Raw genomic sequence first — 22,230 nt, 5'->3', positions numbered from 1 at the left:
TGTAAAAAGCAGAGGGATGGGGCTGGAGAAATGTAACCATAGTTTAAACCATGTTTCCAGGCTATAGTCCAGTGGTGTCAATCTCATTCCATGGAGAGCCTAGTGTCTGCTGGTTTTTGTTTTTTCCTTTCAATTAAGACCTAGACAACCAGGTGAGGGGAGTTCCTTACTAATTAGTGACCTTAATTCATCAATCATGGCAGGAGCGAAAAACCCGCAAGACACTCTGCTCACCCGTGGAATGAGTTTGACACATGCTAGTGTATGTTTACATTTACTTTGTTTACAAACATTGGAGTAGAACAAAATATATATCTTGGAATCTGATGGGGTATGGCAGTTGAACTATGTTCATGAGGCATTTGTAAATTATATTCTTCAGAATCCAAAAGTGGATGTAGCAACCTCAGATTGGCCATTTAAAGGGGTGCATCGGACCTGGTCATGTAACTGGGCAAAAGCAGTAACAGACGAGCGCCCTTCTCAAATCTGTGCCACATGATCACATTGTTAACAAGGAAGAAACATACGTTTATTTTCCATAAAATGTTCAAACTATTTTTCCTTAGGTAGGCAGATAAAGCACATATGCAAAACAAATTGAATCCCTTTTCACCCAGTGCAAACTGCACCTACCCAAACGAACACCGTCAGTATGTGATATAGATTACTCGTCATCAGAGCTGTAGTGGATGCTTTCATAGATGTCATCTAGGTCCTCTTCCACGAGGTCACCTATGAAGTTATTTTCTAGGAGGGAGGTGTCTTGGCCCATAGCTTTGCTGTATATCAGTTTGACAGAGTCCTGGTGTCTTCTGAGGCCGCTGACTCTCCTCTGAAGCATGGAGAAGAGACCTTTGCGCCCAGCTTCCGACTGATTCAATTGCCAGCCTAACACCAACAATTGTAATGTGTAGGGTAAATACAATGAAGTATTCCTTAAATACAATAGCAATTACAGGGTGCCATCATCAATTGTACATATTAATGAAAGTTCCCCTACTTTGCCTGCTTAGGTCAAGTACCACATGTGAAGCAAGGTCTTGCACATTCTCCAATTCCCTCTTTAGGCTTTCCCAGTGCTGCTTGACTTCCTTTAGGACAATTAACTCCTCCTTCAGCCGTTTCGGGAGCATCACCCTGTCAAAGGCTATTTTCTTTGTGAGTAGGTCAGCTGTAAATTCATAAGAATGCAATGTGGATTTATAACTTTGGCAGTGCTTTCTGTGTTTGCGCAACTGAACAAACACAGATAGCAAAACAAACATAGTTATTGTGACACACAAACATACTACTTACTTTTTCCATGCAGCTCCCAAGGTCATGCATGAAGGTCTGTGGAAAGGATCTCATCTGCAGATGGTATTGCTGAATCTGGTACAAGGGTGTTGTACTCCTCTACGGCAGCTGTCAATTTGGCCTTTTCTTCCAATATCTTTCTGCGCAGAGGGTGTCTTTTCTTGCATCCATCAAAACAAAAGGAGAATGGAATTATTTGTTAAATTGCATGGCTTTGAAATGAAAGAGAAATTAAGTGTGTGCAATTCAATATTCATGAAATTTAACAAACCTGTCTGATGGTAGAGGTTCTGTTTCCTTTGTTTGATGCTAAGAAAAAGGACTTCAACTGTTCTCTGTAGTACCTGGGGACCATCCATGTTCATATTTGTGTCCTCTGAAATACAATAAATCTATAAATTAACAACGTATCTCCAATGGTGAGTAGTTGCACTCACTTCCTAGAGGAACATCGGGCCTGTGAAGGTTTCTGTAACAAATGATTTGTTATGTGGGGGGTGAGTGAGCCCCAACCTGGAGAACCAGGGAATGTTTTGTCTGTCTCCTACCCTTCCACCTGTCTGGCTTGATTTCACCTGCCGGTGGAAAACACCCTCTAAGGGTTAGCTTTCAGGGTCATTGGAGTACGCAAGCCTCTCCACTACGTTAAGGTGACAGTCCAGGAGAGTTACATTTAGGATTATTTAGGTTTGTATTCATTTACCTGTATTAGCCGATTGCTGAACTTCCGTTGTAGAGTCTCATCACCTACACCCAAATCACTCTTAAACTTTGAGAGTCTGGGTCTCCTCCTGGATTTTGCTGTTGTCTGAGAATTATGACAAAAACAAAACAGAATAATTAATTGTTTTAAAATAAATTAAATGCATAGATATAATACTTCTAAAATAAATGTATTGATCCACACAATACACCTTCAAGTATCTTCTGGACAATACTCTGTGCAGGTTGTTTTTCTTCCTTCTGTTCCACCCCATGGCCTGGATGGTTAGCATGTCTGTTCTTGCTAGAAAAGCCAAATAGAACTCCTTATTCCAGATAAGTATTAACATAGCTGAATAGAACAACCTTAAACAAATTGTTTACCTCCTTTGGACATTTGCTTGGAACAGATTGCAGCCTTCGACAAGAAGCTGTTCCACTTCCTCCCCCAGAGTTGTGCCAGCTCCTTCCTGATTCCGTCCTCCCCACTTAATCTTAATTTACATGAAAAAAAATATTGACTTAATATTGCAATTATGTGAATAACAAACATCTAAATGGGAAGCCTTGTAAAGGACTGAAGCTGGAAATTCTCGTTGAACAGTTTAATAAAGAAAAACTTACCGCGCATTTCAAACGATGTGCCTTTGCATGCATGACAGAAAGAAGTGGCTTCATGTCTAGAAGAGTGGCGAGCTCTGGACAATGAAGGGCAACTTTCGTCAGGTATGGCCAACATTTGCAGATCACATGAATTCATTGGCGAAAATCTGATATCAACTTTGGAGGGGACAATTACATGACATTTTCTCAAGAGCAATTCCTGAAGGGGACACCAAAAGTAGTGCTGTAACACAGCCTACATTGTAATATGGTAAATGTATATTGAGGAACCAAAGAAATAAGGTGTTTGCCGTACTCCTAACTACCGGTACCCAAAACTACACAACTAATCACAACAGCAATACCATTGCCTTTAACGAATCTTAGTTCAGTCACCAGTTTAAGTTGAGAGTGGGGGTATCCATGGCATTTTCCAATTATGTTCCTATTTTACAAGTCAAAAAAATTGAGAACCTTTCATAATGTTGCCAAACAGACTCAACAAACTTACCTGAGACTCCCTGTCTCTGCCAGTCTGTCCCTGCATATCTGTCCCCAACTCTGCTGTCTGTGTGCCATCTGTTGCCTGCTCTGCCTAATGACATCATTGTGAAGCATTTCCATTAGAATTTCATTTCTTTCTTATGCACATTTTATCAACTAGTCTTTGAGATATTAGGCTACTAGGGTTCTTACTATGCGTTTTGGTGTATTGAAAAATACTCTGATGTCCGTCTTTTATTTTTCTTCCATTTTTCTACCTGGCTGGCTGGCTGGCTGGCTACACACCCAGTGTGTAGGTTATTTACAGTAGGAGATGGGCTTCTATCATCTTCAATCATTCTATTTGGGCTTCGATCTAAAAGGTAGCTAGCAAATGTGAAATGGATTAAAATGACAAGAGTTAACAGCTGTATGAGTTCACCATTTACACAACATATGCTGCAACCTTTTGTAATTTTAATAGTTTGTTTCATATTGGCTGGCTTCCAACAATAGCTGAATTTGCAAAGCTAGCGAGCACCAATTCAGTTTCAGTGGTGTTGCTACCCGGGTTAAATAAAGGTGAAATAAAATAAATAAATAAAAGTTCACTTGCGACAATTTAGCTTTTGCAACGAGACCATTAAATATATTTAAGACAATGGTAGAAGAGTTCTGTAGTTCTGTTCAGTTTGGATTTCAGTTTATCGCTAACCTTATCACAGGGACTTTGAAGCACTAACTTACATAATCTGCATGCTGATTCCATCTTTGACAACGCCACATAAATGGAATAGGTACTAGCTAGCTTAATAGTTAATATTTGCGCGCTAGCTCTGCATATTCAGCTAGTGTGTGTGTGCGATTAACTGCTACGTCAGTTACGTAGCAAGCTAAGGAACTGGCAGTGGATCAAACCATTGTGAGGCAAAGGGTGGGGGGGTTGCAATCTTTTGAAACTTAAAAACGCGCTATTAAGTGTCTATAATCAGCACAATTGCTTTCATTGCGTATTATTAATACATCTACACGTTCCGCTAGCGGAACGTCTGCTCCAATATCCAATGATGGGCGGGGCGCGAAATTCAAACTCCTCTAAATCCGAAAACTTACACTTTTCAAACATATGACTATTTTACAGCTATTTAAAGACAAGGCTCTCCTTTATCTAACCAAACTGTCCGATTTCAAAAAGGCTTTACAGCGAAAGCAAAACATTAGATTATGTCAGCAGAGTACCCAGCCAGAAATAATCACACAGCCATTTTTCAAGCTAGCATATCATGTCACATAAACCCAAACCATATCTAAATGCAGCACTAACCTTTGATGATCTTCATCAGATGACACACCTAGGACATTGTGTTATACAATACATGCATGTCTGTTCAATCAAGTTCATATTTATATCAAAAACCAGCTTTTTACATTAGCATGTGACGTTCAGAACTAGCATTCCCACCGAACACTTCCGGTGATTTTACTAAATTACTCACGATAAACGTTCACAAAAAGCATAACAATTATTTTAAGAATTATAGATACAGAACTCCTCTATGCACTCGATATGTCCGATTTTAAAATAGCTTTTCGGATGAAGCACATTTTGCAATAATGTAAGTACATAGCCCGGCGTTACAGGGCTAGCTATTTAGACACCCTGCAAGTTTAGCCTTCACCAAAAATCACATTTCCTATAAGAAAAATGTTCTTACCTTGCTTGTTCTTCATCAGAATACACTGCCAGGACTTCTACTTCAATAACAAATGTAGGTTTGGTCCCAAATAATCCATCGTTATATCCAAACAGCGACGTTTTGTTCGTGCGTTCTAGACACTATCCCAACGCTAAATCTCGGCCACGAGCATGACGCAAAATATGACAAAAAATTTCTAAATATTCCATTACCGTACTTCGAAGCATGTCAACCGCTGTTTAAAACCAATATTTATGCAATTTATCTCGTAGAGAAGCGATAATATTCCGACCGGGAATCTGCCTGTCTGTAAACTGAGGAAAAAACCGAAAGCCGGGGGCGGGGCGTGTCACGCGCCTAAGGCTTAGTCCATTGAGTGACCACTTAGCTTTTGCTCTCCTTTGTTTCAGCCAGGGCTTTGAATTACGTCATTCCTGTTTTTCCCGGGCTATGAGACCTCATTGGAGACGTGTGAAGTGTCACGTAAGAGCAGAGATCCTTTGTAAACGATAGAGATAATAAAGAAGGGCAAGAAATGTTCAGACAGGGTACTTCCTGAACAGAAGCATCTCAGGTTTTTGCCTGCCATAGGAGTTCTGTTATACTCACAGACACCATTCAAACAGTTTCAGAAACTTTGGAGTGTTTTCTCTCCAAAGCTAATAATTATATGCATATTCCAGTTTCTGGGCAGGACTAATAATCAGATTAAATCGGGTACGTTTTTTATCCAGCCGTGAAAATACTGCCCCCTAGCCATAACAGGTTAATATTATTTAAATTACATAGTTATGTTTCAGTGATATATTGGGGGGGACAAATCATATTTTTCCCAGGATGGGGGGGTCGTGTCCCCCCCCCGGGATTTCCGCCCCTGCATGAATTGTATGTTCCTGCTGCCAGACAATTTATTCTGCAAGAACAGTGGGTAGGCAAATATCTCTCTACGCATCATGTTGAGGCTCCTTAGAAGTATTCCGTGGCGGCAGACGGCAATTTCGAGTCCCTCTTCATCAAGTTTGTCGTTTGTTTTCCTTGACGACTCTTTAGCTGCTGTCCACTGGGATGCTCCACATACCCCTTTTCCATAACCCTAGACAAGGAAGTAGAAGAGTATAGGTAGAAAAAAATATTTTGGGGGGAAGTGTTAATGGGACAGTGGTTAGGTTTTTAAAATCTAGCTGAAGGCGCTGAGCTACCCCCTGTGTTCGCTACAATGGAGATCAGAAGTTGGAGATTGACTGTAAAAAATAAACACTTGTAAAGTGTGTTGCATTTCTGAACAGAGGGAGTGGTGTAACAACCCTGGACTTGAAGAGAGAGGATTATCTCTCCAAAATGATATGTTTTTATTGGAATAGTGTATAACGAGTCTGCCTATGAGTCAGATGGCCCGAGGCCAGTCCTATTTCACAGATTAGAAGATACACAGGAAACGTACATGTTTAGTCTTTGTATGGACATAGTTCAAAGTCAGACTCGTCCTTGCAGATAAATACGCCATCAAAGAATCCTTTGTCATCAGTCCTTGAAAGGATACGTGAAATACATTAAATATATGACATATGAAATAGCAATCAACCTCAGTAACTGATTGTGGGACACTTGACAATGTTGATATTTCATTACAAACTCAAAATATTTAAGTTAAAAATGAACTCGACTGCATCTGAAAACGTTCACACTGGACAAAGAAAAGGCAAACCTTGTTTGGATTGTTTAAATGATATAGAGTACGGTGTTATTTGAAAAATTATGAATAGTTTTACATACCCTTTTTTGAATCGACACAGCTTCTTGTTCCTGTCCACTGACACTGCAAGCATGCCGGGGGAACAGGCTGGGCAGTCAAAGTACTGTATATCACAGACCTGATCAACTTCAGAGTGGCAGCACGTCCACTCAAAGAAGCTTTTTTGAAAAGTGTCCCCACAGATCATTCCGTTCTGGTAAGGGAAAAATACATATAGAAAATATGAAATAACTTACAATAATATAAACAAAACATACTATAATTCACTATGGCTGACTGGATTTCAGTTAAAGCAGGGCCAGTGCATAGTGTTGACAGCCAATGCAAAAGTAGGACGAGTACTTATGTTGTAAAGAGCAGGAAATATTGGATGCAAGAGGGGCACAGATAAGGGGCATGGTAGGACAGTGGTGCAGGAGGCTAACACATACTGTAGCAAGAGACCTGCAGTTTTAGCATAGTTGTAGTACTGGAAATACATTTTGTTCCAACTCTTTGGGTAACATAACTAACATATTGTTAACCTGAAGTCAGACATTGGTAAAGCTGAGTATAATTTATTGTTACCCTGCCAAAGAAGTCAATTTGCTGCTCCAAAATCCGCATAAACGCCAGACGGGACATTCCTGGGGCTGATACTTTCAGCTCCTCAAAAGAGCTGAACAGATCTCTGGTATATGGTGTCACAGTTGACAGTGGCAGGCCAGTACCCATTCTTTATCAGATCTGCCAAGTTTGCTGTCCAGGTGCTAAGGCAGGTTGTGCAGGTCAGCACAGGCACTGTGACCTTGTAACGACCTTGAGGAAAAAAATGTAGTCTGAATTAATGCTTTTACATTGCATTGCTACATCACTGTTTGGTTCTTGTAGATATTGCACATACCATTTATTCTTACAAGGATTATATGTTTCCCAGGGCCAACATGGATGGTGCATGTCAGGCAACCACATATCACCTCTGGTACGTCCAATGGTAAGAAACAATCTAGGGATAATATTTATATACAACAATAAACAAGAATACATTGGAACTTTGATATAATACATTCAGCCGCAAAAAAAAATAAAAACACACCCTGTTCATGAAGTGCATATTTGCCATCACTGTGGAGAGATATGGCTGTAGTTGGAGGAAGGGGCATGTAGAATCCCTCGATCATGGACTATCTCTTGTGCAGGGTGAACTTTGCATGTGTAGAGACATTAGTCTTCGCAGTAAAGCTGTTCCAGCAGACAGTCTCTACATTGCAGAATAGCCCTTTTCACATTGCATGACTGACAGATCTTCTGAGAAGCATGCTCTGCAGCCAGCAGAGAATCTACAATCTCAGGCCTGGACTCCCTCCACCTATCCTGTGAGAGTTCCTTCCTCACACTCCAACTGTGTGATGCACCAGGCAGAGCAGGATTTGATCACTCAGGGTCTTCTAACTCAGCTAGGAGGATGTTAAATTCTCGATGAAGTATTGCTTTTTTGAAAACACAAAAATGGGAAAAGGATTAAATTAAGAATATTATATAATGAATCTATTAAAACACACATAGGGCTGTAAGTAGGTGACAGCAAATATATCTCTGCACAATCTATGGTGTGACAAGCCAAAAACCTCAGCTTTGATTCTACAGTAAATTCAATTACAGGGCAGACCAAAATATTGAGTAGTCTAAATTGGAATATCAAACAATAGAACTTGATCCCATCGTCAAATAGAAATTCTGAATGTTCTTAAAACAGCAAAAACACACTGAGTGTACAAAACGTTCTCTTTCCCTGACAAACTGACCAGGTCAAAGCTATGATCCCTTATTGATGTCACCTGTTAAATCCACTTCAGTGTAGATAAAGAGGAGGAGACAGATTAAAGGAGGATGTTTAAGCCTTGAGACAATTGAGACATGGATTGTGTATGTGTGACATTCAGAGGGTGACTGGGCAAGACAAAATATTTAAGTTCCTTTGAAAGGGGTATGGTAGTAGGTGCCAGGTCCAACGGTTTGTGTCAAGAACTGCAACCCTGCTGGGTTTTTCCACGATCAACATTTTCCCTTGTATATCAAGAATGGTCCACAACCCAAAGGACATCCAGCCAACTTGACACAACTGTGGGAAGCATTTGAGTTAACATGGGCCAGCATCCCTGTGGAACGCTTTCGACACCTTGTAGACTCCATGCCCTGACGAATTGAGGCTGTTCTGAGGGCAAAAGGGAGTGCAACTCAATATTAGGAATGTTCTGTACACTCAGTGTATTTTGACTACAGAGTAAACTCTCCTCAAAGGCAAATGCTTCCAGCTTCCACAATAACAAACAGTGGTTACAAAAGAAAAGACACTGTGTAAATATTCCAATAGTGGATTTGAATGAATTCAACTAAGACTAATTCCATAACGTGGAATGGCAGATTGCTTCATATTAAAGGAAATGTGCAGGAAAAAGCTCTGCCAGGATGTTATTGCCCTCCCCTACATAAGAATTTGGACAGTGATGCTAAAATGTCGAGAAGCAACCTGCAAGTAAGCATTTCATTGGATGGTGTTACCATCAGTATCCTGTACATACGACTAATAAAACTTGCAACTAGACATATAAAGTGCTTTCATTTCGAAACGGTAAATCAGAAAAGTCTGAAAATACCCTGAAATAAAAGGTGACATTCTGTACTGTAACTTAATATCAAACATTTGATCTCAAATCCGAAATTCTGGAGACTTGAGCCACATTTAAAAATGTTGCATCACTGTCAAAATAAAGATGTAGTGCAGTATAATTCAGTAACACCAAGATGACCCCAGTTTTGAAAGTAAAACAATTTAAACATACCTATTTCTTCATCAATGTTTAAAACTGGAGTGGATTCCAATCCACTGGTCCTTGTCTCTAAAATAAGATATGCAAAAAAGGAAAGTATTAGACTTAAAGGGGAATTCAGAAGTTGATAAAGCTATTTTTGGATTTATATTAATGATATATACCCATTGGTTCTAGAAGATTATAACTTATTAATGCCTCATGAGTTTAATTCAACTGTTGTAACCCATCAGAACCCAAACTAGAAGCTTGTTTTAGTCAATGTTTGCAAACAAAGTAAATGTAAAGAAACACTGTATAGCCTTAAAACATGGTTAAAACTATTATTTTAATAACATTGATGGTAAGTTATAGCAATAATAGCTCTGTTAATAAATTGAAAGTGGTTACATTTCGCCAACAGTATTGCACTTGATTTATCGTTCTCATAACCGTAGGTGCAGCCAAGTTGAAATACGAAAGCTTTCTAGCTATTTCGCACTGACTGTAATTTGAACAAGAAAGTTTCTAGTGAAAAGGTGCTTAACCCAGCTCATAGTACAATTCCACCCTAGCCTTAGTACGGGTTAACGTTTTGGTAATTTTGGTTGGCCAACAAAATTTAAGACTACAATGACTGCATACGTTTCCCAAAATGTTATACGAAGAAAAAAAAATGTTTTGGTATTGATGGACAATGGCAAGGCTTCTATTGTATTTTCAGTTACATTTTGGTCAATAAAAATGGTTTACATATGTTTTTTTTGTAAGAAATACATGGAACTACAACCGAATAAAACACCATTCGCCATCATGCATTGCTTACATTCATTCTATTCTAAAAGGTCTGTTCAGAAAAATCGAACAGTACATATAGGCATACAACGTAATAGGGATTAAAAAAAGACAAAATATCTATATTTATAACGTAAAATAAATAAATAATGAAATACAGGCTATAGCGTCTTTGGTTGTTGCAAAGTGTTGTGTGTCGCCTACTGATTAAATTCGTGTCTTTTCGCACAAATTAAGTAGCACATAAATTCGTGTACGATTTGAACCACACAAACATGCACAAAAACGCACGAAATCTGCTGAAATACATTTTGTACATATATGCGCAAATTGAATGTGAGGTTGGGCTGAACCAGGGGGAGAGGCCTCATTTAACACAGTAAATTCATCAGGCTTAAGCCATGTTTCATTCAGGCCAATCACATCAAGATTATGATCAGTGATTAGTTCATTTCATTGACTATAACTACTTTGGAATTGAGGGATCTAACATTAAGTAGCCCAATTTTGAGATGTGAGACATCACAATCTCTTTCAATAATGACAGGAATGGAGGAGGTTTTTGTTCCATAGAGATTGCTAAGGCCATGTTTAGTTTTGCCCAACCTAGATCGAGGCACAGACACGGTCTCACTGAGGATAGCTGACTACACTGACTGTGCTAGTGGCAGACACCACTAAGCAGGCTCTCATTGTGGAGCTAGAGGAGTTGGAGCCATGTCTATGTTCATAGATAAGATGAGCGCAACCCTCAGCAGGCCAGGCTTGGTCCTGTTTGTGGGTGAGTCCCAGAAAGAGGGCCAATTGTGTACAAATTCTCTATTTTGGGAGGGGCAGAATACAACAGGAAAGGATGAAACAGCGTCTGTGCCACCAGGTAGTACAGATAGTAGTATAATTCCTCTCTCACAGTCCTCGCAGCTGGACAATTTTCTCATGGCTTCTGGAAGGAAATGCTGTTGGAATGCTCAACTGGTGTCGCCCATTCAGCCGACAGAAACTTTCAACCGGTTCTCCCCATTTAACTTTTTTGGGATAGGGGGCAGTATTCAGAAATTCAGATCAATACGTGCCCAAATTAAACTGCCTGCTTCTCGGGCCCAGAAGGTAGGATATGCATAGTATTAGTAGATTTGGATAGAAAAGTTTCTAAAACTATTTGAATGATATCTGTGAGTATAACAGAACTCATATGGCAGGCAAAAACCTGAGAAAAAATCCAACCAGGAAGTGACTTGTAGTTTTTCTATCTAATCCCTATTCAAACTAAAGTGTCTGTGGGGTCATTTTGCACTTCCTAAGGCTTCCATTGGCTGTCAACAGCCTTTAGAAACTTGTTACATCCTTCTACTGTTACTGGGCAGAGAATAGGAGCTCAGTCAATCAGTGGACTGCCTGGGACCAGTGAGTTGTTTACTGCGCTGGCACACTGGCGCGCCGCTCCTTCTTTTTCCTCTGTAATGAATACGCTATTGTCCGGTTGGAATATTATTGAAGTTTTATGTTAAAAGACCCTAAGGATTGATTGTGAACATCGTTTGACATGTTTCTACGAACGGTAATGGAACTATTTCACTTTTTGTCTCTGGTTTTACGCTCGCGCGTTATGCCTTTGGATTAGTGATCTGAACGCGCGAACAAAACGGAGGTATTTGGACATAAATATGGAGTATTTCGAACTAAAATAACATTTCTTGTGGGAGTCCTGGGAGTGCATTCCAACGAAGATCAGCAAAGGTAAGGGAAGATTTATAATACTAATTCTGAGTTTAGTTGACTCCAGAACTTGGCGGGTAACTGTATAGCTTGCTTTGATGGCTGAGCTCTGTACTCAGAATATTGAAAAACGTGCTTTCGCCGAAAAGCTATTTTAAAATCTGACACAGTGGTTGCATTAAGGAGAAGTGTATCTATAATTCTTTCAATAACTGTTGTAAATTTTATCAACGTTTATGATGAGTATTTTTGTAAATTGATGTACTCATTCACCGGGAGTTTTGATGGGAATACATTTTCTGAACATCACGCGCCAATGTAAAATGGGGTTTATGGATATAAATATGAACTTTATCAAACAAAACATACATGTATTTTGTAACATTGAGTCCTGGGAGTGTCATCTGATGAAGATCATCAAAGGTTAGTGATTATTATTAGCTGTATTTCTGTTTTTTGTGATGCCTCTCCTTGCATGAAAAATGGCTGTGTGGTTTTTCATGTTTAGGCGCTGTCCTAACATAATCTAATGTTATGCTTTCACTGTAAAGCCTTTTTGATATTGGACACTGTGGTTGGATTAAGTATGCCTTGAATTCTAAATGAAATCACTGACAGTGTCACCAGCAAAGCACCATCACACCTACCCCTCCATGCTTCACGGTGGGAACCACACATGCAGAGATCATCCATTCGCCTATTTTGCGTCTTATAAAGACATGGCGGTTGGAACCAGAAATCTCAAATTTGGACTTATCAGACCAAGGACAGATTTTCAGCACTCTAATGTCCATTGCTCGTGTTTCTTGGCCCAAGCAAGTCTTTTCTTATTGGTGTCCTTTGGTAGGGGTTTCTTTGCAGCATTTTGACCATGAAGGCCCGATTCACGCAGTCTCCTTTGAACAGTTGACGTTGAGATGTCTGTTACTTGAACTCTGAAGCAGTTAGCTCTAATGAACTTATCCTCTACAGCAGAGGTAACTCTGGGTCTTCCTTTCCTGTGGCGGTCCTCATCAGAGCCAGTTTCATCATAGCGCTTGATGGTTTTTGCGACTGCACTTGTAGAAACTTCAGAAGTTCTTGACAGTTTCCACATTGACTGACCTTCATGTCTTAAAGCAATGATGGACTGTCATTTCTCTTTGCTTATTTGAGCTGTTCTTGCCATAATATGGACTTGGTCTTTTACAAAATAGAGCTATCTTCTGTATACCTCCCCTACCTTGTCACAACACAACTGATTGGCTCAAAAGCATTATGGAAAGAAATTCCACAATTGAAATGCATTCCAGGTGACTCCCTCATGAAGCTGGTTGAGAGAATGCCAAGAGTGTGCAACGCTGTCATCAAGGAAAGGGGTGGCTACTTTGAAGAATCTCAAGTATATTTTTACTTGTTTAACACTTTTTTGGTAACTACATGATTCCATATGTGTTATTTCATAGTTTTGACGTCTTCACTGTTATTCTACAATGTAGAAAATAGTACAAATAAAGAATAACCTTGGAATGAGTAGGTGTGTCCAGACTTTTGACTGGTAATGTGTGTGTATACACTATCGTTCAAAAGTTTGGGGTCAACTTAGAAATGTCCTTGATTTTGAAAGAAAAACCAATTTTTTTGGTCGATTTTATTATTATTTTTTTTTTTTTATTATTATTATAATTTTTTTTAAATAACATCAAATTGATCAGAAATACAGTGTAGACATTGTTAATGTTGTAAATGACTGTTGTAGCTGGAAACTGCAGATTATTTTATGGAATATCTACAAACGCGTACTGAGGCCCATTATCAGCAACCATCACTCCTGTGTTCCAATGGCACGTTGTGTTAGCTAATCCAAGTTTATCATTTGAAAAGGCTTATTGATCATTAGAAAACCCTTATGTTAGCACAGATGAAAACTGTTGTTCTGGTTAAAGAAGCAATAAAACTGGCCTTCTTTAGACTATTTGAATATCTGGAGCATCAGCATTTGTGGGTTCAATTACAGGCTCAAAATGGCAAGAAACAAATAACTTTCTTCTGAAACTCATCAGTCTATTATTGTTTTGAGAAATGAAGGCTATTCCATGCGAGAAATTGCCAAGAAACTGAAGGTCTCGAACAACTCTGTATACTACTCCTTTCACAGAACAACGGAAACTGGTTCTAACCAGAATAGAGAGAGTGGGAGGCCCCAGTGCACAACTGAGCAAGAGGACAAGTACATTGGAGTGTCTGAGAAACAGACGCCTCACAAATCCTCAACTGGCAGCTTCCTTAAATAGTACCCGCAAAACACCAGTCTCAAAGTCAACAGAGAAGAGGCGACTCCGGGATGCTGGCCTTCTAGGCAGAGTTGAAGAAAAAGCCATATCTCAGACTAGCTAATTAAAAATAAAAGATTAAGATGGGCAAAAGAACACAGACTCTGGACAAAGGAACTCTGCCTAGAAGCATACATACAGTGAGGGAAAAAAGTATTTGATCCTCTGCTGATTTTGTACGTTTGCCCACTGACAAAGAAATGATCAGTCTATAATTTTAATGGTAGGTTTATTTGAACAGTGAGAGACAGAATAACAAAAAAATCCGGAGGTTAACACATGTCAAAAATGTTATAAATTGATTTGCATTTTAATGAGGGAAATACGTATTTTACCCCTCTGCAAAACATGACTTAGTACTTGGTGGCAAAACCCTTGTTGGCAATCACAGAGGTCAGACGTTTCTTGTAGTTGGCCACCAGGTTTGCACACATCTCAGGAGGGATTTTGTCCCACTCCTCTTTGCAGATCTTCTCCAAATCAAATCAAAATCAAATCAAATTTATTTATATAGCCCTTCGTACATCAGCTGAAATCTCAAAGTGCTGTACAGAAACCCAGCCTAAAACCCCAAACAGCAAGCAATGCATGTGAAAGAAGCACGGTGGCTGGGAAAAACTCCCTAGGAAAAACTCCTGAGAAAGGCCAAAAACCTAGGAAGAAACCTAGAGAGGAACCAGGCTATGAGGGGTGGCCAGTCCTCTTCTGGCTGTGCCGGGTGGATATTATAACAGAACATGGTCAAGATGTTAAAATGTTCGTAAATGACCAGCATGGTCAAATAATAATAATCATAGTAATTGTCGAGGGTGCAACAAGCACGTCCGGTGAACAGGTCAGGGTTCCGTAGCCGCAGGCAGAACAGTTGAAACTGGAGCAGCAGCATGGCCAGGTGGACTGGGGACAGCAAGGAGTCATCATGCCAGGTAGTCCTAGGGCTCAGGTCCTCCGAGAGAAAGAAAGAAAGAAAGAAAGAGAGAATTAGAGAGAGCATATTTACATTCACACAGGACACTGGATAAGACAAGAGAATACTCCAGATGTAACAGACTGACCCTAGCCCCCCGACACATAAACTACTGCAGCATAAATACTGGAGGCTGAGACAGGAGGGATCAGAAGACACTGTGGCCCCATCCGATGATACCCCCGGACAGGGCCAAACAGGCAGGATATAACCCCACCCACTCTGCCAAAGCACAGCCCCCACACCACTAGAGGGATATCTACAACCACCAACTTACCGTCCGAAGACAAGGCCGAGTATAGCCCACAAAGATGTCTGCCACGGCACAACCCAAGGGGGGGCGCCAACCCAGACAGGAAGACCACGTCAGTGGCTCAACCTACTCAAGTGACGCACCCCTCCCATGGACGGCATGGAAGAACACCAGTAAGTCAGTGACTCAGCCCCTGTAAAAGGGTTAGAGGCAGAGAATCCCAGTGGGAAGAGGGGAACCGACAAGGCAGAGACAGCAAGGGCGGTTCGTTGCTCCAGCCTTTCCGTTCACCTTCACACTCCTGGGCCAGACTATACTTAATCATAGGACCTACTGAAGAGATAAGTCTTCAGTAAAGACTTAAAGGTTGAGACTGAGTCTGCGTCTCTCACATGGGTAGGCAGACCATTCCATAAAAATGGAGCTCTATAGGAGAAAGCCCTACCTCCAGCCGTTTGCTTAGAAATTCTAGGGACAATTAGGAGGCCTGCGTCTTGTGACCGTAGCGTACGTGTAGGTATGTACGGCAGGACCAAATCGGAAAGATAGGTAGGAGCAAGCCCATGTAATGCTTTGTAGGTTAGCAGTAAAACCTTGAAATCAGCCCTTGCCTTAACAGGAAGCCAGTGTAGGGAAGCTAGCACTGGAGTAATATGATCAAATTTTTTGGTTCTAGTCAGGATTCTAGCAGCCGTATTTAGCACTAACTGAAGTTTGTTTAGTGCTTTATCCGGGTAGCCGGAAAGTAGAACATTGCAGTAGTCGAGCCTAGAAGTAACAAAAGCATGGATTAATTTTTCTGCGTCATTTTTGGACAAAGTTTCTGATTTTTGCAATGTTACGTAGATGGAAAAAAGCTGTCCTTGAAGCAGTCTTGATATGTTCTTCAAAAGAGAGATCAGGGTCCAGAGTAACGCCGAGGTCCTTCAGTTTTATTTGAGACGACTGTACAACCATCCAGATTAATTGTCAGATTCAACAGAAGATCTCTTTGTTTCTTGGGACCTAGGACAAGCATCTCTGTTTTGTCCGAGTTTAAAAGTAGAAAATTTGCAGCCATCCACTTCCTTATGTCTGAAACACAGGCTTCTAGCGAGGGCAATTTTGGGGCTTCACCATGTTTCATTGAAATGTACAGCTGTGTGTCGTCCGCATAGCAGTGAAATTTAACATTATGTTTTCGAATGACATCCCCAAGAGGTAAAATATATAGTGAAAACAATAGTGGTCCTAGAACGGAACCTTGAGGAACACCGAAATTTACAATTGATTTGTCAGAGGACGAACCATTCACAGAGACAAACTGATATCTTTCCGACAGATAAGATCTAAACCAGGCCAGAACTTGTCCATGTAGACCAATTTGGGTTTCCAATCTCTCCAAAAGAATGTGGTGATCGATGGTATCAAAAGCGGCACTAAGATCTAGGAGCACGAGGACAGATGCAGAGCCTCGGTCTGACGTCATTAAAAGGTCATTTACCACCTTCACAAGTGCAGTCTCAGTGCTATGATGGGGTCTAAAACCAGACTGAAGCGTTTCGTATACATTGTTTGTCTTCAGGAATGCAGTGAGTTGCTGCGCAACAACTTTTTCTAAAATTTTTGAGAGGAATGGAAGATTCGATATAGGCCGATAGTTTTTTATATTTTCTGGGTCAAGATTCGGCTTTTTCAAGAGAGGCTTTATTACTGCCACTTTTAGTGAGCTTGGTACACATCCGGTGGATAGAGAGCCGTTTATTATGTTCAACATAGGAGGGCCAAGCACAGGAAGCAGCTCTTTCAGTAGTTTAGTTGGAAAAGGGTCCAGTATGCAGCTTGAGGGTTTGGAGGCCATGATTATTTTCATCATTGTGTCAAGAGATATAGTACTAAAACACTTTAGTATCTCCCTTGAGCCAAGGTCCTGGCAGAGTTGTGCAGACTCTGGACAATGAAGCCCTGGAGGAATACCCAGATTTAAAGATGAGTCCGTAATTTGCTTTCTAATGATCATGATCTTTTCCTCAAAAAAGTTCATACATTTATTACTGCTGAAGTGAAAGCCATCCTCCATTTGCGAATGCTGCTTTTTAGTTAGCTTTGCGACAGTGTCAAAAAGAAATTTCGGATTGTTCTTATTTTCCTCAATTAAGTTGGAAAAATAGGATGATCGTGCAGCAGTGAGGGCTCTTCGATACTGCACGGTACTGTCTTTCCAAGCTAGTCGGAAGACTTCCAGTTTAGTGTGGCGCCATTTCCGTTCCAATTTTCTGGAAGCTTGCTTCAGAGCTCGTGTATTTTCTGTATACCAGGGAGCTAGTTTCTTATGACATATGTTTTTAATTTTTAGGGGTGCAACTGCATCTAGGGTATTGCGCAAGGTTGAATTGAGTTCCTCGGTTAGGTGGTTAACTGATTCTTGTCCTCTGACGTCCTTGGGTAGGCAGAGGGAGTCTGGAAGGGCATCAAGGAATCTTTGGGTTGTCTGAGAATTTATAGCACGACTTTTAATCTTCCTTGGTTGGGGTCTGAGCAGATTATTTGTTGCAATTGTAAACGCAATAAAATGGTGGTCCGATAATCCAGGATTATGAGGAAAAACATTAAGATCCACAACATTTATTCCATGGGACAAAACTAGGTCCAGAGTATGACTGTGGCAGTGAGTAGGTCCAGAGACATGTTGGACAAAACCCACTGAGTCGATGATGGCTCCGAAAGCCTTTTGGAGTGGGTCTGTGGACTTTTCCATGTGAATGTTAAAGTCACCAAAAATTAGAATATTATCTGCTATGACTACAAGATCCGATGGGAACTCAGGAAGGAACACTGCATATGGCCCAGGAGGCCTGTAAACAGTAGCTATAAAAAGTGATTGAGTAGGCTGCATAGATTTCATGACTAGAAGCTCAAAAGACGAAAACGTCATTGTTTTTTTTTTTGTAAATTGAAATTTGCTATCGTAAATGTTAGCAACACCTCCGCCTTTGCCGGATGCACGGGGGGTTTGGTCACTAGTGTAACCAGGGGGTGAGGCCTCATTTAACACAGTAAATTCATCAGGCTTAAGCCATGTTTCAGTCAGACCAATCACATCAAGATTATGATCAGTGATTAGTTCATTGACTATAACTGCCTTGGAAGTGAGGGATCTAACATTAAGTAACCCAATTTTGAGATGTGAAGTATCACAATCTCTTTCAATAATGGCAGGAATGGAGGAGGTCTTTATACTAGTAAGATTACTGAAGCGAACACCGCCATTTTTAATTTTGCCCAACCAAGATCGAGGCACAGACACGGTCTCAATGGGGAAAGCTGAGCTGACTACGCTAACTGTGCTAGTGGCAGACTCCACTAAGCTGGCAGGCTGGCTAACAGCCTGTTGCCTGGCCTGCACCCTATTTCATTGTGGAGCTAGAGGAGTTAGAGCCCTGTCTATGTTCGTAGATAAGATGAGAGCACCCCTCCAGCTAGGATGGAGTCCGTCACTCCTCAGCAGGCCAGGCTTGGTCCTGTTTGTGGGTGAATCCCAGAAAGAGGGCCAGTTATCTACAAATTCTATCTTTTGGGAGGGGCAGAAAACAGTTTTCATCCAGCGATTGAGTTGTGAGACTCTGCTGTAGAGCTCATCACTCCCCCTAACTGGGAGGGGGCCAGAGACAATTACTCGATGCCGACACATCTTTCTAGCTGATTTACACGCTGAAGCTATATTGCGCTTGGTGACCTCTGACTGTTTCATCCTAACATCGTTGGTGCCGACGTGGATAACAATATCTCTATACTCTCTACACTCGCCAGTTTTAGCTTTAGCCAGCACCGTCTTTAGATTAGCCTTAACGTCGGTAACCCTGCCCCCTGGTAAACAAGTCATCAAGGTTTCAAGGCTGACGTTTGGCAACTCGAACCTTCAGCTCCCTCCACAGATTTTCTATGGGATAAAGGTCTGGAGACTGGCTAGGCCACTCCAGGACCTTAATGTGCTTCTTCTTGAGCCACTCCTTTGTTGCCTTGGCCGTGTGTTTTGGGTCGTTGTCATGCTGGAATACCCATCCACGACCCATTTTCAATGCCCTGGCTGAGGGAAGGAGGTTCTCACCCAAGATTTGACGGTACATGGCCCCGTCCATCGCCCCTTTGATGCGGTGAAGTTGTCCTGTCCCCTTAGCAGAAAAACACCCCCAAAGCATAATGTTTCCACCTCCATGTTTGACAGTGGGGATGGTGTTCTTGGGGTCATAGGCAGCATTCCTCCTCCTCCAAACACGGCGAGTTGAGTTGATGCCAAAGAGCTCCATTTTGGTCTCATCTGGCCATAATAAAGATAGTTGCTCAGCGAAACTCCATTATTTGACTCTGGAGGAGTTTGCAGACAGTACTGTATTCAGTGTACATACAAATCATTAAAATCCATAAGGAAAATATTTACACAAGAAGTGTGTGATATAAGGTGCTTCTTGTGTAAATATTTTCCGTCTGGATTTTAATGGTGTGTGTGCGTGCGTGCGTGCGTGCGTGTGTAGTGTATATCACCTTCAAGCTGGAGCCAGAGAACACCACAGTGTACCAGGGCCACAGAGCCATCCTACACTGCCAGGCCACAGCAGACCCTGAGCCCCACATCCAGTGGATGGTCAAGGACAAAGTGCTGGACACCAGCAGGAGAAGGTAAGGCTTTACACACAGTCTTGTAGAGACAATAACAACACACAACAACATTTTTTCCCTTTGTGGTGCTGGGAATAAAAAGGACTGGATTGCATTGCACCACAATGTGTTTTTGTGTATGTTTTGGAAAATCTATAAAAAGTGTAATCACAAAAACAGCATTTTCTTCAACTTGTTGACTGAAACATGAACAAATGACGATCCAGAGCTGAAAAGTGTATTGCACAACGTGAGGAGAGACACTGCACACTGGGCGACTAAGTGCATCTGCTAAATTACTAGAATGTAATTTATTCTTGGATACTATTTACGATACAGATACTGCAGTGAACTGGAGAATAATGTTCCATGATAGATAGCTTTCAGGAATCAATCAATCAACAGTGAAGAAGTCACTTGATGTGGAGCATGTGAATAAGTCCAAGCCACTCACCTCAGGCATATTTTCAAGGCCATTCTTGTGTATTGGAAGGAGGCAATCAATGGAACAAGGGATAAAGCCTCATCATACTGTGTAACTTTATTTCACAATTTCTTTCTCTCTCTATCACTATTTTTATCTCTCTCTTTCTATCTCACTCCCTCTCTTTCTATCCCCCACTCTCTCTCTCTTTCTCAGGTTCCAGATAATGCCCAATGACTCTATGGTGATAACTGATGTCACCACGGACGACACAGCCAAGTACACCTGCACTGCCGGAAACAGCTGCAGCATCAGTGACGTCGTGGCACAGCTCTACAGTCATGGCCAAAAGTTTTGAGAATGACACAAATATTAATTTTCACAAAGTCTGCTGCCTCAGTTTGTATGATGGCAATTTGCATATACTCCAGAATGTTATGAAGAGTGATCAGATGAATTGCAATTAATTGCAAATTCCCTCTTTGCCATGCAAATGACCTGAAACTCCCCCCAAAAACATTTCCACTGCATTTCAGCCCTGCCACAAAAGGACCAGCTGACATCATGTCGGTGATTCTCTCGTTAACACAGGTGTGAGTGTTGACGAGGACAAGGCTGGAGATCACTCTGCCATGCTGATTGAGTTTGAATAACAGACTGGAAGCTTCAAAAGGAGGGTGGTGCTTGGAATCATTGTTCTTCCCCTGTCAACCATGGTTACCTGGAAGGAAACACGTGCTGTCATCATTGCTTTGCACAAAAAGGGCTTCACAGGCAAGGATATTGCTGCCAGTAAGATTGCACCTAAATCAAACATTTATTGGATCATCAAGAACTTCAAGGAGAGCGGTTCAATTGTTGTGAAGAAGGCTTCAGGGCGCCCAAGAAAGTCCAGTAAGCGCCAGGACAGTCTCCTAAAGTTGATTCAGCTGCGGGATCGGGGCACCACCAGTACAGAGCTTGCTCAGGAATGGCAGCAGGCAGGTGTGAGTGCATCTGCATGCACAGTGAGGCGAAGACTTCCGCAGACCTTAATCCCATTGAGAACTTGTGGTCAATCCTCAAAAGGCAGGTGGACAAACAAAAAACAACAAATTCTGACAAACTCCAAGCATTGATTATGCAAGAATGGGCTGCCATCCGTCAGGATGTGGCCCAGAAGTTAATTGACAGCATGCCAGGGCGGATTGCAGAGGTCTTGTAAAAGAAGGGTCAAAACTGCATATATTGACTCTTTGCATCAACTTCATGTAATTGTCAATAAAAGCCTTTGACACTTATGAAATGCTTGTAATTATACTTCAGTATTCCATAGTAACATCTGACAAAAATATCTAAAGATACTGAAGCAGCAAACTTTGTGGCAATAATTATTTGTGTCATTCTCAAAACTTTTGCCCACGACTGTATGTAGTGGGTGAGTCTCTCTCCCTCACACGCACACAAACAAACACACGGCTGAAACGGGATGCCACCAACACCATGTTACTGTGTGTGTGTGCGTGCGTGCAGTAATCACGAAGACTGGATGAGGACTGTAATTAACCACTCAGCCATCTGAGCATTCTAATAACCTGTGATGCCAGGGCCATCAGTGAGGTGACATGGACTGGACAGACCCTAGATTTAATCAACCCGCTCTCTCACACTGTGACGCCTTCTTGTGCTTGGCTTGTAGCTTAAAATAGGTTGATAAGGGTATTTTATTATCCAAACCTCTCCCTTTGAGGAGTTAAGGTAAGCAAACAATTTAGTTTGCAGAAGTAGTTTATTGTAGGAGAGACAATTCATTTAGCATTTTG

General features: G+C 41.2%; 2 long non-coding RNA genes and 1 pseudogene across 3 annotated transcripts; 1 reads left to right on the top strand and 2 right to left on the bottom strand.

Annotated features, from left to right (window-relative positions):
• The window catches only part of LOC115152704 (inactive tyrosine-protein kinase 7-like), a 47,944-nt pseudogene that overhangs the window by 11,866 nt on the left and 13,848 nt on the right, over positions 1 to 22,230 (top strand).
• On the bottom strand, positions 715 to 2,802 carry LOC115153614 (uncharacterized). 2 transcript variants are annotated; one of them, XR_003867721.1, is made up of 7 exons: positions 2,626 to 2,802; positions 2,386 to 2,495; positions 2,214 to 2,305; positions 2,003 to 2,107; positions 1,571 to 1,675; positions 1,300 to 1,459; positions 715 to 1,174 (listed from the first exon to the last, which is right to left on the bottom strand). It is a non-coding gene; the product is annotated as an uncharacterized LOC115153614 (long non-coding RNA). The 2 variants fall into 2 exon arrangements; XR_003867720.1 differs by having other exon boundaries at positions 2,386 to 2,802.
• Positions 5,659 to 7,356, bottom strand: LOC115153615 (uncharacterized). Its single transcript, XR_003867722.1, has 3 exons — positions 7,105 to 7,356; positions 6,226 to 6,730; positions 5,659 to 5,877 (listed from the first exon to the last, which is right to left on the bottom strand). It is a non-coding gene; the product is annotated as an uncharacterized LOC115153615 (long non-coding RNA).

The sequence above is a fragment of the Salmo trutta genome, chromosome 18 (genome assembly GCF_901001165.1).
Source record: "Salmo trutta chromosome 18, fSalTru1.1, whole genome shotgun sequence".
Classification (NCBI taxonomy): Eukaryota; Metazoa; Chordata; class Actinopteri; order Salmoniformes; family Salmonidae; genus Salmo; species Salmo trutta.
The sequence above is the reverse complement of the archived record's forward strand: the minus strand, read 5'-3'. Positions and strand labels throughout refer to the sequence as shown.